The 18701-nt window shown below is 42.0% G+C and overlaps 1 protein-coding gene across 22 annotated transcripts in view; it reads right to left on the reverse strand.

The window, feature by feature from the left end:
* The window catches only part of NFASC (neurofascin), a 176394-nt gene that overhangs the window by 106809 nt on the left and 50884 nt on the right, over positions 1 to 18701 (reverse strand). For all 22 annotated transcript variants that reach the window (XR_014527469.1, XR_014527470.1, XM_083508758.1 and 19 more), the window contains one exon: positions 15277 to 15344. The gene's annotated coding sequence lies outside the window, so the exon portion shown is untranslated. The remainder of the gene's footprint in view (positions 1 to 15276; positions 15345 to 18701) is intronic.

Genomic DNA, 18701 nt, shown 5'->3' on the forward strand with positions numbered 1-18701 from the left:
CTGGTTTAAAGACCATCTCACAACTGGAAGAATCCACCCTCATAACACATCAGTGAGAGATTTTAGGCCCTCCCCCACTTCCTTCCTTAGCAGCCTAAGGCTCTGTTGTATTGTCTCTCTTCATTTCTCTGTGTATTCTGGGAGACGGGGGGGGGGAGAGACCTGGTTGCAGCAGGAGGGGGAGACTCCCTGGATTCTTCAGCAGCCTGCCTCATCCTGTCTCCTGGCCCCGCTCCTCTCCTGCCTCTGGGTCTGGACTGCTCTCTGCCCCAGTCTCTTCCTGCTCACTAAACACTGTTGCCTCTTCGGTGTCTAACAGCTCCTCCTCTCAGTCTGCTCCCTCTGACCAGGCATTGCCATCCCACCACCAATCCCCTGGCTCTGAGCATTTTTCCCTTGAGGGATTCCCCAGCTAGTGCCTCCCACCACTTTTCTGCATGAAAACACACATTGCCGAAGGAATACGGGAACAGGGTGGTATGTAACAATAGTGTACCAGCAAATGTCTTGGTTATATGAAGGAGTCTTAGATGATGTATGGTAAAACTGGGAGGCTTCCATCAGCCTGCCTTGGGTATCAGAAGAGGCACCCACACCAGATGTTTACAAGGCAGCACTTCCATGCCAGTAATGTAGTCTCTATGGTCAGCAGCTGTGACTGCCGAAGGGCCCCTGTGTGCTCCTGCCGCCACCATCACCATAGTCAGATGTGTTGAGTGGTACAGACAGGGAGAGCTGAGAAGCACAGCAGCACCCTTCCCCTCCCTCCAGGTCCTGCTGCACCCCTGTGAGTGGCCAGGCTGCCTCCTCCTCCTGCCCCTGCTCCAGCCCCTCCCTACTCCCTTTCCCAATTGCAGAATTCAGGGCTCCCCATGACATAGTGAGAAGCCATAATGGCTTTTCATGACAGTCCCAGCATTTTCAAGACACTTGGAGGTACTATATAAGCATTATGACTTGTAGTCACTGATGGCCTTATCTGCCACAAAACTTGTCATGTGTCAGGGGATTTGTACAACGGAACCCAGAGGCTCAAGGAAGCCAATGAGCTCCCATAGCAAGCTCATCCATTACAGCTTAGGTTACTGAGCTAGGTAATCCGAGGCAGTACTCTATATAAGCAGGACTGCAGATCACAACAGACAACTGCATCTTTTCCTTTAATAATTTACATTTTGACCACAATCCAGCAAAACTTTGTGTGTATGAGTGCAAATCTCATTTGATGCCAAACCAGCACAGAATACCTCCACCACCACAAAAGGGGGTGAATTCTCCCCCCCCCCTTACAAAGAGTGTTCTGCTATTAAACAATTTTTCTTTGCGGAAAGTATGTCTAAAAACTATTTGAAAAGTTATGGATTGGGGAGAAGGTTAAATGCACAGAGGCAACTGAGCTAATGCTCTGTCTCCCAATCCAGCTAGGTGCAGGTAAGTGGTTGGGACAGGGCATGAAATGAATTCCAACACTTCTAATCCAAAATCAAAATTGATGAAAATTTGCCACAGCACTAGTCAAAACTTGCCAACCTTACTAGTTTTCAGACTCATAGAACTCATACAAGGAAGACATGGCAAGACAAAGGCTCATAGCACTTATCTATGGCGTGTGGCTTATGAATATATTTCCATACAGCTTTTTTTCAGCCATGATCTACTCTTGGTTCCGTTTGCAAAATGTACTGTTAGGCTCTGTTACAGATTAAGCCATGTCCTGCATAGAATGCCTATCACTAAAATGCATGGGTAATTTACATATGGAAGCTGGCATCTCTCTCTCTCTCTCTCTCTCTCTCTCTCTCTCTCTCTCTCTGTTCCTTCAATCAGTGATATGCTAAATTCAGCATCTTATTCTGGGAATCCAACACTGCACGCGTGCACTCACCCACCAGCAAATCCTCTCTGTTTGTCCCAATTTCACCAGTCAGATTAGAGATTAAGAGGGGTGTGATTTTTTTTAGCTTGTGATTCCCCAACGGATGTTCTAAAGATGTTTTCCCAGCTGTCGCCAAATATAAATATAACAAAAATAAAAACTTCATGACTATTACTCTCAGCTTCTAACACCTGATATACATGTTATCCAGTACTTCATTCTGTTGGACAGGTATGAAATGAGTCATTATTTGCAAAACAAATTTGGCAGAACAGTAAATTTTCTGAACTAATCGGCAATCCCCTTGTGACCCCTCCACAATCCTAGCTCTGACTGCATTAAAAAAAAAAAAAGTTGAGAGATCAATTCCTGGCAAAATATAAAGTTTGGCGCTCACTGACAGAGCAACATAGGACCAAAGGACTAATTGCACATTAACGCTAATGCATTCAATGGGGACCAGCAAATCAGCTTTCGGAGGGAGAAAATTAGAGCAGAGAAGTGGCAAAAAGGGAATCATAACCTATCCCCACCAGCTGTTTTCCCAAAGAAAAACCCCACATGGCTTTTTCAATTGGGAGTAAAAACACAGCTGGTAGTGAAAGGTTACATGGCCCTCCTCCTGGTCTTCCACTCTAAATGACTTTCTCAATTTCCAAAGCTACTTTGAAAATGGTGCCAGGTGCTAGTAATATACTCAAAGACCCATCCAAAGCCCCTGTTGTCACAGTTCTGAGGAGCAGTAAAGCCACCGCTATATCTGCAGCTTGGCCATTCATGGTGGCAGGAGTGGAAGGTTCAGGGCAGATAGATAGATTAGGCCTGATCGCTGCACAAGCTCCAGGCTGGCATAGCAACTAGGCCCAGATGGGGTTCAACGTTGGTAGGGTGTGACAGTGGCTTAGGACGCAATGGTTCTCAAGCCAGCTCAACCCTGCCCCACTTTTGGAACACCATGTTTCAGGGCTTCCTGCTGGGCTCTGCTGAAAGGGATAGTGCTGGCAGATCATCTACCTGCACTCATGTTCAGTGGGCAGAAGGGAGAAATCTGCACCAATGGAGTGACACTTGTATCATTCTGATGATGCTGGCTGGCAGAACACACACACACACACACACACACACAGAGAGAGAGAGAGAGAGAGAGAGAGAGAGAGAGTGTAAAGGTGTGTGTGGATTGCAGCCTCAAACAGTTCCCAAGAGTCAACCTGATGGTGTCTTGTGAAAAGCTAAGTAACAAAGGAGATAGACCATGGAAATTGATATACTGCATGGGAATTAGGAACTACATTAAGAAGGTAAGTCAGTTTCAAAATGAATGGTATTTACTGTATGATAAAAATGAAAGACAGAAGCTGTCAACCTACAGGCAATGCCATTCATATTTTTGCAGACATGTTAACAGAGTAAACAAGATCCAAATGCAATCTCTCCAAATGTAAGAAATCTCAGTGCCTGACAGCTCCACTGACATCTTTTTATGAGCGGGCAACTCACCGTTTTCCTAGAAGCAATTTGCTGCCATACTTGTGCGAGTGGGTGGTTTGCAGTCAGGAGACACACACAGTGCTGTTTGCCCACAGCTGTACATCAGATCAGAACACAGCCCACGCTGTCCCAACCTTTTCTGTCCCTGAGACTGAGATTCCACCCACACTCTTACTAATGCAAAAACAAAAGGGTTTAACAGAGAAACGCACAGAGATGCTGACAGTGATATAACTGTGATTTCTTAAATGCATGACTAATTCCCCCCCAGGTTTATCAGTAACAAGAACTTTATTTGTTGTCACCAAGCTAGCTTTGTAGATAAAAAGAATTGCATGTGGGCTCCAGGTAACAGGTGTTATGGTGGAGTTCCACTAGATGCTGGCTTCAAATGAGGGTGAAAATATATAGCCGTTTTAAGAAGTGCATAAACATAATGGCATTTTCCACACATAACACCATGTTTGAACATCCACAATCGCTCCAGGAGACTGGCCATAGTCTGTTTTCTGGCAGCAAACCACCAGTGTGAAGCCATGAGCTGCTGCTGGCTAATAACCCATGGCTGGTCTTAACTATGGTGTAGTTTTACATCCAAACCGCATAAGTCTTACTTACAAAGCATGGTTTGTTTGTCCACCCTACCTCAGACGTTTGTCAAGTTACAGGTGCATGAGGTAAGAGCAAGTGGAATAAAAACCAAGTGTGGAGAATCAAGCCATGTTTTGCTTGCTTGTTTGCACTCATGGTTTTTTTAACAAACCACAATTTAAAGGCTACCTGGTTATGGTATCTCTTTCAAAAGTTCCACATCTCATGATTCAGCACAGGCCAAAAAATACAAAAAAAAATTCACACAAAAAATAAGAGTAAGGCCAAAATGGATAGTCTGTGCCAATGGGACAACTGGGGAGGTCAAAGGAGATCTGTTAATATGCTTCAGATCTAGCTTTCCCTATCTCTAGTATAGGTCTGCCTCCTTATTTTGAGTCTACAATATTATGTAGTGAGTGTGCTGTTTTCTCAGGTTCTCTTCTATGTCTCAAGCCATGACACTGCCCTTTTGCCATTTCAAAATGTCAAATATTTTTTTTAAATACTGTAATTATTCATGTTAATATATGCCATTTTAGTCAAGTTTTCAGAGTCAAGGTACATTGACCCCTTTTATTATCACTGTGTTAAGTGGCTGCCTTCAGGCTACCCCAAGAGAGTGTCAGGGAGAAAGAAAGACAGGGTGATTTCACACAGCAGGCCAGCAAGCTGCTAAAAGCAAGCATGATGGGGACAGGCCAGATGCAGAATCAAACAAACCCTGAATAGAAATTTCACTGTGTTGTTTTATGCCTTGTGAAGATGCATATTACATGCTTCTTTGCATTTAGATTGCATATTGCAGTGCTTAATAGTATGTAATACTCCAGGATGAGAATTCAATCTTACATCTATGTCTGATTGAAAAGGGCAGATAAAGAAGGATTAAGTATTGCCAGTCAAAAGCATTGCCAAAATAAAAATCTCTAGAATCAAGACTGAGCGGTAAAAATATCTTTATCTAGACAGGGCTATTTACACACACACTTACCATGTGTGTGTGCTAGGGTGGGAAGAGGGGGGTTGTGTTCATGAACACATCTCAAAGTACACATCCCAATTTTTTCTTCTGGAATCACTTGTTTTGTACAGTGAAAGTTATAAATACTAAACGAAAAGGCAAATAAGAAACCCAAAGATCTGTTTGGCGGTGCCAATGTTATAAAGCGCAACCACTGATCTATATTGCAATACCATCAGATATACTGGCAGAAAATCTCCCTGATCTCAGGCAAAGGCCTTTCTCATCTCTGCTAATAGTGATTAATTAGCTACGGTTGTCAGTGTTTGAACCTGCTCTAAATGCCCAGGGCAACTAACTTTTAAGCTGTCTACTCAAATGTTTTGTGGGAAGAGACCCAAAAGAGCAATGCCATGCCAGCTGTAGTTCCTAGTCATATATACATCATGAGGCATCCTTGTTATGTCACATTTTGTGGGTGAGGTTTCCTATCAGTAGAAAGTTGATACCCGTCTTGCTGTAGACAAAAATGATTCATGTCAACAGAAGGTGAATTTAAGTGGGGGGATAAGAACAAACGAAAGAGTGGTATCCAGCTACGTAGATCCACTAGCAGAAGGACTTTCGGCTGTGAGAAGGCACTTCCCCTCACTCTCGTCTCCTCATGCACCCCCTAAATCTGTTCTCAGGTCACACCATTGGCCCATTGAGTTCAGCATTTGCCCATGCTGGCTGGCAGCAGCTCTCCAGGTTTTCAGCAGGAACCTTTCACAGTCTTACCTGGAGATGCTAGTGGTTGAACCTGACTCAGGTACAGGATCTGTTCTGCAGAGCTTCTCAGGTTCAATCCCTGGCAGTTCCAGGTAGGGCTAGGAAAGATCCCATGTATGAAACTCTGGAGAGTGCAGACAATACTGAGCTAGATAGACCAATGGTCCGACTCAGTATGAGGCAGCTCCCAATGTTCCTGTGATTATTTGCATACAGAGCATGTTTTCTACCACTGAACTATGTCTCTTCCCAAAGGGATCAAACACTATGTAGTTACAATTGCCTGACTTTGATTTTAAGACTTAGCTATTTTTTGTATTACAATTTTATAACCCTTCCCACTATCTGTATGCCCTGAGGCACTAAGTCACCAAAGAACAGCTCAAAATTGGAATGTGTTGTTTATCACCAATATTTTCTGTTTAGAGAGTCCAGACACCCCCAGACTGAGTACTCCATGCTTTTTCCTTTTGTGTATATAACATATTGCATCTCCACACACTTTAAGGATCACAGTTTATATTTAGCTTTAAATTAATTCATTTCCGGTATCTGTGTGAATAACTACTCTGCTATGTAAATGAGAATCTAAAAGTAAACTTCATCCAAGAACTAATTATAGTCACAATGAAAAATCACACAGTACTAAACTGCACCAATGTACAAAAATAGCCACAATTATCATGCATTTAACAAACAGGAAGAATATGTGGCTTTTAAAATGCAGATGGTAAAATTGGGAAGCCCAGTTGATTTCCTAATTATCTCTGTATGCAGAGCTTTCACTTGTCACATAGTAGCCAACTAAATAAAGGCGTGATTTTGATCACCATTAATAGGCCATAAACTATGGTTAGAAAAATTAGAGCTGCATGCTGGTTTATGCAGCTCAATCACTCTATATGTACTTCCCTCCTAGATGGGAGAAAGAAACTACAGAGCAGCTGACTTAGCATTATATGCAAACCAGCACATGGTTTGTTTCTTTCCAAACAAATCATGACCAGAAACCAAGGGCTGTTCTTGGCTTCCCTCTTGTGGTTTGTTTGGAGAGAAACAAACCATAAGTGCTGTTTTGCCTGTAATTCTTTGCCTTATGGTTTTTGTCTCTGCTCTGGAAGAAGGGAAGGGATTGCTCACACATAGGCTGATTCTTCTATCTATGGTTATTGGGAACATGGTCATTGGGATTTTTAATTACCAAAGTTGCGGGAGAGCATTACTGTTCTTTATTATCACCACGGTGGGGCAGACATAGTAAATACTGGCTCAAGTTCAACCTTGAAAATTATAGAAAAGGCGTAGCTAAGAAGTCTAGAGAACATTTATAAAAGTGAAAAAAGCACCAATGAAAAGCACAGAGGCGAAGATAAGAAGTGAGAGAAAAAATAATATTTCCTTGGCAAAATTAAAGAGATGAAATATCCCAGAACAGAGAACTGTTTTTAATCAGCCTTTCAGGAGTATCAGAGTACTTTTGGTAGCAATTAAGCATTTAAACTGTATTTACAATTTACAGAATGAACATAAAAATGCCAGTTGCTAATATCCCCAGGAAGACACTTTGTGATTCCTGCTTTATAGCTTTTAATCACATAATTACAAGTGATTCAGTAGTAAACTGTTCCTGTAGAGGTTTCTGCATCACATTTCAAAGAATACAGCAACTTGTTACTGGTTTATACAAGGTGAGGGATCAATTTAAAAGGATGTTAAAAATGTCATTTGTAGGAAGAACATTTTAGGGCCTACTTAGGATTACTTGTCATACAGCTTCCTTTCCTCATACATTTTCCCATAATACATGGCCTGGATTTCCTGGTTTCCATCTTTATAAGGAATCTGTTTTTCACTTTTGGCTGTTGTCATACATTATAAAAACTATCACAAATCCAGAAGACAACTGTAGTGGCTCTGATTCTACATCCTGTTCTGACAGTTCTCCTAATCTGTCCTGAATCACCTCAGTTTTATGACTGAGTGGAACAAGCAGGATAACCAGGGTGGTTTCTTTTCCTTTATTTTTAAGTATGTATGAAAAACAAAAGCTGGTTTTACTCTCTTACCTCTTTATGCCCTACACCATTCTTGAACATAAATGCCGGCAAAACAACCTTTATTCCAAAAGTCATTTACAGTATCCTCTCCAACCCTTTGGCTCCAAATGAAGGAAGTTCTGTGCCACAGGGAGCCTAACACAATTTATTCCTTCCCATCAGATGTCCTTCTAGCACACCAGTCTCTTGGGATACATTATCAATTAACTGCTCATTAAAATTTCATGCCTCAACCCTCTCCTCCTCCCCCCTCGCTATTTCCCTTCTACCAACACACTGACCAAGCTAAAGGATCTAAAGCCCATCTCAAGGCCCATCTGCAAAATAGAAAGATTCCCAATCAATGACCATTTCACAGAACCTTTGCACACACAGCCCCTGCATCTCCCACTGACAGCTTTTGTTTCCCCTCCTGCAAGGCTCTCCATCTGCCTCTTTGTGGAAGCGCCTCCTACAGTAATCCATATGTTGTAGCTGTCCATCAAAGAACCTGACCAAATGAAGAGGTCAGAGGAAAACCCAGTTCAGGAAGTCACAGGTCAAACAAACAAAGGAAGTCTCATTTCCATTCACTTGCTTTTTGAAAGCGGAGAATATGAGACAATCTCTGCATGTTTGTCTATTACTGGGATTGACTTGGATGACAGAGAGATGCTGCTTCTGTTTAGATTCCTCCTGGGATCACTGCAAAAAGGTAAAGGACCTATGGACGGTTAAGTCCAGTCAAAGGTGAATATGGAGTGCTGCTCTCATCTTGCTTTTCAGGATGAGGGAGCTGGTGTTTGTCCACAGACAGCTTTCCAGGTCATGTGGCCAGCATGACTAAACCACTTCTGGAGCAATGGAACATGACAGAAGCCAGAGCACACGGAAACACATGAAAATGCTGGTGGCGCTGTGGTCTAAACCACTGAGCCTCTTGGGTTTGCTGATCGGAAGGTCAGAGGTTCAAATCTGCCTGATGGTGGTGAGCGCCTGTTGTTCTGTCCCAGCTTCTGCAAACCAGTGCAAGTAGATAAGTACCACTGTGGCAGGAAGATAAACAGCATTTCCATGCACTCTGGCACTCATCAAGGTGTCCCACTGTGCCAGAAGCAGTTTAGTCATATTGGCCACATGACCCAGAAAGCTGTCTGTGGACAAATGCTAGCTACCTCAGCCTGAAAAACAAGATGAGTGCCACACCCAACAGTCGCCTTTGACTGGACTTAGCCGCCCAGGGGTCCTTTACCTTTTTTACCTTACTGGGATTACACAAAGAATAAATCAGGGATGGAGAGCCTGTGGCCTGTGGCCCTCAAATGCTGTTAAACTCAACTCTCATCAGCCCTAAACCAGCATGGCCAATGATCAGAGAGACGAGAGTTGAAGACCAGAAACATCAGGAAGGCCACAGGTTCTCCATCCCAGCCATAATGTGGTATCTTGAGTATAAACTACCTTCTTTGATTCTCTCATTTATATTAACAAGAATGCTTCATGGTAGGTATGATATCTTTGTCATAAATGGACAATATAAAAAAATTTCTTCCAGTAGCACCTTAAAGACCAACTAAGTTAGTTCTTGGTATGAGCTTTCGTGTGCATGCACACTTCTTCAGATACGGTATCTGAAGAAGTGTGCATGCACACGAAAGCTCATACCAAGAACTAACTTAGTTGGTCTTTAAGGTGCTACTGGAAGAATTTTTTTTTATTTTGACTATGGCAGACCAACACGGCTACCTATCTGTAAATAAATGGACAATATTGAACATAAAAGACATTTTATATCAGGTTGTAGTAGTTGTTTGCCATAGTTGCAGAATAAATGACTGATAGCTGAAATCTGAAATTTATTTGATTATTTATTTGTTTAGCTTCAGGATATAATATCCCTCTTTTGTTACTTGCAAACAAGATGGGAGCCATGAACAAAATGCCTACAGTTTGAAAGCTCTTCTGTTTACCAAGATCCTTATCCTTAGTAAAAACAGCTAATGGTTTTCTGTAAGGGCTTTACTAGATTTTATTTATTTTATAAAATTTATACACCACTTGTTTGCTAAACAAACAACAACAAAACCCCTACTCCAAGCGGTTTTCAAAGAGAATAAAACAATAAAATTATCAATAAAAACAATTATTTAAAATATTTTTAAAAATCAGCAATACACTAGAAGCAGATTAAAACATATACCAACATTTTTCATATCTGGGTAGGTTTGTCGAAACATAAGATGAAAAGCATCAGAGACCTAAGGTCACTATTAATTCAATCAGCAATCTAAATCAACACTAGAAAAAGAAGCAAATGGATGAAAACACTCATATTATAGAATTTGAAAATAAATTTATGGAAGAGAAAGAATTTATTTAGGATTGGCATAGTGTGGTAGGCTAATGCGTAGGTATCAACGCTGGAGAGCTAAAAAGCTACGCATAAAATCTGAGCTACTGTTTGAGCAGTACTATATGCAAATATTATATGTTGAGATACCCAGATGTTTATGGACAGACTGTACAACAATATATGGACCTCCTGCATTTGTCATTGTGTGATTGTGTTGATTTAGTCTCACAAAACACTGAATTAAACACTGTTCTGTTTATTATATAAACCATTAGTTGCAACATATCATGACAGCTTCTCTGGTACAACTCAAACACACTTCATCAAAAGTTAATTGCACATTCCAGAAGAGTTCAAGAGCCAGAAAGGAAGACAATAATACTTTCATTTAAATGCATAACTAAAAGTTGGGGTCTTTTTTTGTTTTTGTCAGACCTTTTCTTTTAACTACTCAACACCCATTAAGGACCATTTTCAAGGGGGAAACATATATTTCTCACAGTCATTGATTCCAATCACCACAGCAATTTTCACAGTACACTGCACCCACCCCTCCTACTCTTTCTCTCCATCTTGCCTGATATGTCACGGATGAATATCCACTGGGAGGATCTTTTGAGTAGTTCACAGCCCTCAGGCTGTATGAATAGAATGCTGGTACTAAAATGGATGTTACAAAAAAGCATTATTATTAGATGGCTGGATCTAAAACAGCACACAGACCAAACAATGAGATGTAAAAGGAACAAGCTATATATTAGGAAATTTGGAAAGGTGGCATGAGCTGGCCAGTTCCCAAACATCACCATTGAGCATTGCAAATTGACAAAATTATTGTGTGGGTTGTTGTTGTATTTTTTTTAAAAAAAATACCACCCAGAGACTGTGTGGACAAAATGATTCTTCCCAAGCCATTTCACTCCACCCTTTCAGAATAAGCACATGCCACAGCATATAAAATATAAACCACTTTGTGTTGCTATAGCAAAAGGCCAGAAGAGCAACAGCTGGCGTTGGAGCTCATCACTCTAGAATCCAACAGTGCTAATAAACCAGGCATAGGCAAACTCGGCCCTCCAGATGTTTTGGGACTACAACTCCCATCATCCCTAGCTAACAGGACCAGTAGTCAGGGATGGTGGGAGTTGTAGTCCCAAAACATCTGGAGGGCCAAGTTTGCCTATGCTTGTAATAAACACTATAGAGATGGTATGTACAGAAAGAGCCAGTGTGATGGAGTGGTTAGAGTTTTGGACTAAGACCGGGAAGACTCAGTCTCCACTAAGCCCCTGGGTCATTATCTCTCATGCCTAGCACACATTTGATGTTGTAATAGTTAGCATGGCCACAATGGCTGGGGCTGATGGGAGTTATAGTCCACAACACCTGGAGGGCAACAGGTTGATGAAGGCTATTGTAGTGTGCTATGAAGCTTCACAATTATAATGAGAGCCTCCAACCCAACAAATTATGTTCTTGGCAGCTACTGGGGGTGACAAGGAGATCTGCAATGTGATGTAAGACATCTGTGCAGTAAGTCCTTTTGTCCTCTGGACTAGATTGAGTACATGCAGCAGCTGGTAGTGGTTCTAAAACAAAATCAGATAACCTGTGACCTTCCACATGTTATTGAACTCCAACTTCCATCAGCCCAGCCAACATAGTCAGCAGTCAGGTAAAAAGCAGATTGGGCTATGGGAAGGGATTTCAAATTTTGGTCCTTGGGAAATATTTATTTATTTATTAACTGCAACATTCATCTCTCTCTCTCTCTCTCTCTCTCTCTCTCTCTCCTATCCCATGGGCTTCTCCAACAGTGCTTTCAAATGATGCCGTTCCGTAGAATAAAGAGATTCACCTCACTGCATGAAAAGGAAATCCCCACTATGCTGCCCAAGCTCCCCTTAGCCCTGCAAATAGTCAATGCAAATCAAGGAAGTGAACTGCACAGGAAGATAGACTATACATATGAGGTTGCTAACATGTGTGGAAACACCCTTCATCGCCTCTCCCTAAAGGCAGCAGCATCTGTCATTTTAAAATTAGCCGATTACTAATCTATAAATTCACATTTGGAATCGCTGCAGCAAGGCCTGGGTTTCTCTCTCCCAATCACATGTTATTTGGCTTCCATCTGTTCTACAGTTTCTCTTTCAAGGAAGGCACACAGGGGGCATTGGGATTTTGGTTGCTGATTTTTCACTTCTCCACCATGCAATTTACAAACCAGCGTCCAAGGAACCAGGGCATGGTACTTGCACACATAGAAACACATTTTGTGACACTTGCACATGCAAAACAGCCACAAGTTTTGCCTGCATGTTTCCCAACAGTATCTCAGAATCTTAGAAGACTTTCCCAAATACTACAAAAAGGTAGCAAATGTTGTCCATACTTTGGTGGCCTATCTGGGCTACTGTAATGCACTGTATGTGGGGTTGTCCTTGAAGACAGTCTAGAAACTGAAGCTAGTGTAGAGTGAAGTGGCTAACTTGCTAATGGGGAAGCCTAATGGTGTCACCGGTTCTGAAAATACTGCACTGGCTGCCAGTGAGATACAGAGCCAAATTCAAGGAGTTGGTAGTAGCATATAAAGACCTAAATGGCTTGGGACCAAAGTACTGCTCCTGGCAAACCTGATTATCACTGCTTGCAAATGTTTTCTCCAGTCTTAGGTTGAATTCAGGACTATGGGTCAAAGAGCTCAAGCAACCATTGCATGTCCAAGGAGAAAGATGGGCCAACTTTCAGAGTCTTGCTCACTTGCTCTACTGCTTGGTCTGTGAATAGACTGTGTCACCTTAAAGAACCCATTTAAGTTCCCATGCATTACAAACAAAATTATAAAGCTGATCTCTTTCACTCATGAGGCAATGAACATACAGTGGTACCTTGGGTTACATACGCTTCAGGTTACAGACTCCGCTAACCCAGATATAGTACCTCGGGTTAAGAACTTTGCTTCACGATGAGAACAGAAATTGTGCTCCGGTGGTGCGGCGGCAGCAGGAGGCCCCATTAGCTAAAGTGGTGCTTCAAGTTAAGAACAGTTTCAGGTTAAGAACGGACCTCCGGAACGAATTAAGTACTTAACCCGAGGTACCACTGTATGAGGAAATGTGTGGTATAAAGGATATGGTATCCTAAGGGATTTCACCCAAGGGTCTGCACATGTCTGACACATTGCATATGGGACAATTTCTATGCCTTTTACAGTTCTTTAGAAATGAAAGTTTCAGCAGATGGAGCTTCTCACATCATAAGGCACCCAGTGCTGGAAGAAGCTGCAAGTGCAGAAATTCTCCCTTTGACACCCCCACCCCCATTAAACCAGAGCCTTGTGCTGTAAGCAATCTGACACGGCCATCTTCTATTTAAATTCTAACTCACAAACAGCTTGAATAATGATTTCCGAATTGCTAATATAGTGCTTCCTCTCGAATCCTGCTTTCTGTACTGCTTGGCTATCCTTCCTGGCTCATCTGCTTAAAGATGCTGAGCACATGGAACCGTGGCTAAGGTTAACATATGCAAACAAAGCACTGTCCTGAAAGGATGCAGATGGAACGCACTGAAGTATCCATTTGGCTGAATCCACCAAAGTAACTGGGCCAGTCTTCTCCTTTCTGCTCATTGTTTGTGATGCTAAATAATGGTGACCAGAGCATGGGTTACATTTCAATTTGTGTCTTGGTGGTGGCAGCAGCAGCAGCAGCAGCAGGAGGAGGAGGAGGGGGAAAGCAAAACCAAGGTTGAATAGCTGTGAACTAATTCAGCCTCTCAGAGGCTGTGGCTCATGTGGCTGTCTGCAACAAATCCCTACAGCCAAAGATGCTCAGAGGCGGCAGAGGACAGAATCGCACAAAGCCCCCTAACCTTTCTCTGCATCCAATTAGAAATCAGAAAGATTAGAAAGCTGGCTGCACGGATCGTGCAGCATGTCAAGAAGAGACTGATGAAGGATAAGGATATTTAAGGACATGAACTGTCCTCATTTATTAAACCCAGAAGCAAAACCCACAATTTGTAATCAATGTGGGAGAAGGAGGGGGAAATATTCTGCTGAACCACCTTCTGCTGAACCACCTTACTTCCCTTGAAATTCAAAGCATGAAACATCTCCTTCTGCCAAGTCTACTCCAGCGTTGGAAGGAACTTTCAGAATTGGGAACAGTGTTGAATAAGAACACAAGAAAAGCCATGCTTCATCAGTCCAAAGGCTGATCTAGTCCAGTATTCTGTTCTCATAGTGTCCAAACAGATGACCACTAGTAGGACATTAGTACAACACCTCCTCCCCTACTCAGATGTATTTCCAGCAACTGGCAGTCAGTGGCATGGTGCATTTGACACTGCAGGTAGTGCATAGTTATCGTGACTAGTATCCATTATAGCTGTTAAGTTGGCAGCCATCACTGCATCTTACAGTATCAAATTTCATAGTTCATGCACTGTGTGAAGAAGTACTTCCATTTGGCTGCTCTTGAATCTCCCACCATTCAGCATCAATGAAGGACTCACTGATGCTTCTAATATTCTGATGGGGGGACGGACTTTTCTTTGCCCACCTGCTCCACATCACCCACAATTTTATATACCTCTGTGATGTCCCACATATTCCCATTCAGTTATTGAATATTACGAACTTTTCTCATTGCTGATTATCATGCAATCATCATGAGGATAGTATCCACTATTTTCCAAGTCTTCTGATGCATATAAGATTTACAAAGCTAGTCAGATTAGAGAGATCAAGGTTTAATTTTCTGCTCTGATCCATTCCCCTCACAGAGAAATAAAGCTGTTTGCACTTCCCTATCTTACAGCAGTGTTCTGAGAATAAATTCATCAAAGTTATGACCTGTGAAACAGGCATTAGATTAATTTGACACCTTAAAATGTTACACAGACAGCTCTGGCTCTTCCAAACATATGAGCTAACATAAGCTGGCATCAGGGATGAACAAACAAAAGTTATGATGCAGAGGTTCAACTTAAATAAGCAGGAGGTCTCCTCTAGGTCCAATGCCACCTTCTCCAACCTGGTGGCTTTTAGATATTGTTGGATTACAACTCCCATCATCCCTTACTATTACCTATGCCTCTGGAGATGGCTTGTCTAATGGTTCTAACACACCACAGGCCTTGTAGGGAGGGGGAATTCTCAGAATTATCTTAATAAAGTAGAATGTCTTACCTTAATACTGTGGTTCCGGGTGTTTGTTTAAATACTCTTGTCTTAGTCCCGGGTTAATACTGAACAGTCTATAGAACAAGAAAGAAATAAGAAAACTGAATACCCAGCTTGTAAACTGATAACAAACAAACTCTCATTCTGTCCATTAATGAAATAAGACAACAATCCACCACATCCACTGCCATACCTGCAGATGTAAAGGATGTAAAGATGTAAAGTATTGCTGACAATGTATTCCAAACCTCTGGCTAATCCCACTCAGTGATTTCATGTATATGTTAAACAGCATGCAAGATAAAATCAAACTCTGAGGAATCCCACATTGAAGGCTCCAAAGTGCCGAAGAGCAGTCCCCAAGCATCACTCACTAGAAATGACCTTCCAAGTAGGACTGGAACCACCGCATAGCAGTGCCACCTGACTTGGACCACCACTCCAGAATGATACCATGGTTAATGGTATCGAAAGCCATTGAGAAGTCAAGAAGAATTAACAAAGACATATTTCTCCTGTCTCCTGACAGAATACAGGGCAACCAAAGCAGTTTCTCTGCAAAAACTAGGCCTAAACACAAATTGAAATGTATCCAGAAAATCAGTTTCCTCCAAGAGCATTGGATCTGGTCTTCAACCACCTGCTCAAGAACCTTGCCCAAGAAGAGTTGATTGGCCCTTAAGGTCTTCTCTTGGTGGTCACAAAGCCTCTGAGCTCCCTCACTTCTCACTTCCCTTTTGGTCATGAGGTGGTGAGGATGGTTACTTTGTTCTCCCTTGAAAGAGTGCATAGAACAGAAAGAGGAAGTTGGAAGAATGACACCCTTTCCTACTTTGTCTTTCAGCTCTATGTGCTTCAATGGTCAAATTAATTCTACTAGATTTGACTTTTATACAGATCCCTTGGAAAAGGTAAGTGTGTGTGCATGCATGTGCTTTCTTTCTTTCTGTCTGTCTCTAAGGAGGAAGAGCTGATCAGGGTTGAGGTGCAGGGAAGAGATAAGTGATGAAAGGAGTAGCAACGACAGCACTCACTCAAAAATGTGGATGTGCCTAGGGGCCTAAATGTGTTGGCAACCTGTTATCTAAATCATGCAAAATGCCCAGTATAGTGGTACCTCGGGTTAAGTACTTAATTCTTTCCAGAGGTCCATACTTAACCTGAAACTGTTCTTAACCTGAAGCACCACTTTAGCTAATGGGGCCTCCTGCTGCCGCTGCGCTGCCGGAGCACGATTTCTGTTCTCATCCTGAAGCAAAGTTCTTAACCTGAAGCACTATTTCTGGATTAGCGTGGTCTGTAACCTGAAGCGTATGTAACCTGAAGCGTATGTAACCCGAGGTACCACTGTAGTAATGAACCCGCGTAGCTTTCTTGTGAGGATCAGTTATATGGCTATTTAATAAAACAAAGGTAAGAAGGAACCAACTTATAGAGGCCACCTTGTATCTACAATACTTATAGCAAGAAGCCTCCTGTCTAAGACCCTTCCGGTCTGAGTGTGAACTTTTTCCTCACTCAGCAGCTCTAGGGAGATTAATAATAATAATAAAATAGTCCCAAGTAATGCAAATTCTCATTTCTACTTCTATGAGGGGATTCATTGTCACTGCCTGTGTGAACTATTAGCTGTCAACTTTAATAATTATTAATTTATACATGCTAGCCACTTCATTTGACATCTGTGAGGGAAGCAATTCCATACAACAGCAAAGCCTTTAACCTGTGACTACACAATGCAAATGTCTCCTTTAGGCGGATTTGGTTTCACATATATACACAGCAACATTTTGTTTCTAAAATCGTTAAAGGATTGAATTCTTTGGAGTCCTCATAATTTCTCATTCTATGTCTGAATAATTAACTACAGGCAGGATCTCATATCACTTTTTCTTTTGCTATCCAATAAAAGCTGACTAAATTCACATATTTTAGCTCAGTATATCAGCAGAGTTTTCTTAAAATAACATTAAAAAAATGGAAGAAGTAACAGTCTAGACACATACAGTTAAACATTGTTAAACACTTAAGCCATTCTTTACAAAACTGATTTCTATGTTCTACCAATGCACAAAACTCAAATGCACATAAAATACCCATGTGGAGTGCTAGGGGAAGGGTAGCACCTCTGGTGTGGGATATATTGTGCTCCTTTGGTCCCCATCCTGCACTCAGCTCTCACCTGTAGCTCCTAGAAGTTGCCAGCAGGCAACAGCAGCCACATCCTAGAAACAGGTTCAATTGGTTGGCTAGGTAAAGGTAGCTGATGGGTCTCAGATCCTCAGTGAGTTAGGGGTGTCCCTGCATGGGAAGGTAGGCTCTGACAGATTGAGCAGATGAGACCAATAGTTGGTCCAATGGTCAAGAACGTGGTGACTGCACATACTGTAGAGCAGGCATTCTAAACCTGTGAGTCCCCAGATGTTGTTGAACTACAACTCCCATCACCCCGAGCTAGCAAGGCCAGAGCTCAGGGATGATGGGAGTTGTAGTCCAACAACATCTGGGGACCCACAGGTTAAGAACAACTGCTGTAGAGGGAAGTGAGGGGCAAATGGGGCTCATCAACGTGGGAAGGTAGCCCATCTAGAAGGAAAACTTTGATCCTAAACCTCCACTGCTTTGCAGCTATCCTCATTCATGAGAAAGGCTTCAGGAGTAAATCCCAAGGAAAAGTATGTACCCGCTGCCTTGCTGCACATCTTCAGGAGAAGAAAAGGCTAATGAGTAAACCCTACAAAAACCCAAACTGGAGTTTCTAAGACAGTTGGATGGCACTTTTTACAGCTCCTGGCAACTCCTGGAGTCAAGCTGGTGCCAAATGTATTGCTCTGCTTTCCTTTGGACCACATTAGTGAGGTCGAGGGAAGGGTCTGGGCATCCAAGGATGCTCCATTATCTCAAGCTAGGGTAGAATATGCTTACACCCCTCAGCTAAAGATGGAAGTAAGAAAATACAAGGCCAACAACTATAATCTCAATATGTTTTCAGGATGCAAGTCCCACAGACTGCACTGGAAGCAAGTTTTACTATGAAGATAGTGGGTTGTCCTAAACATGCCTAAATTATTCTGAGTCAGAAATTATGTCCTATCCAAGAAAATAAACAAATTCTGGGAAAGAGAAAAACAAGCAAACAACATACTCATTTTTTTGAGCCTTAGGCAATAACAGCATCTGTTTCTTATGTCAATTTAGACTTGCAAAGCTTGGCTATATCTCTGTTCCATAGCAGAGATGAGGCCTTGCCAATAGATGGGAGTTTGAAATTAAAGACTTTCAGCCCTTGCATGACCAGCTTTGTGAAGACCCCTTAGGTATAACTATATTTTGTGAAATCTGTCTCTCCTCAGATTTCAGTGTCAGAAGTTTCCCAAGCAGCAGATCTAGTAAATTTACAGCATTAACAGTATAAAAATACAGCTTTCCTA

This window comes from Podarcis liolepis (assembly GCF_965112155.1).
Source record: "Podarcis liolepis genome assembly, chromosome: 6".
Taxonomy (NCBI): domain Eukaryota; kingdom Metazoa; phylum Chordata; class Lepidosauria; order Squamata; family Lacertidae; genus Podarcis; species Podarcis liolepis.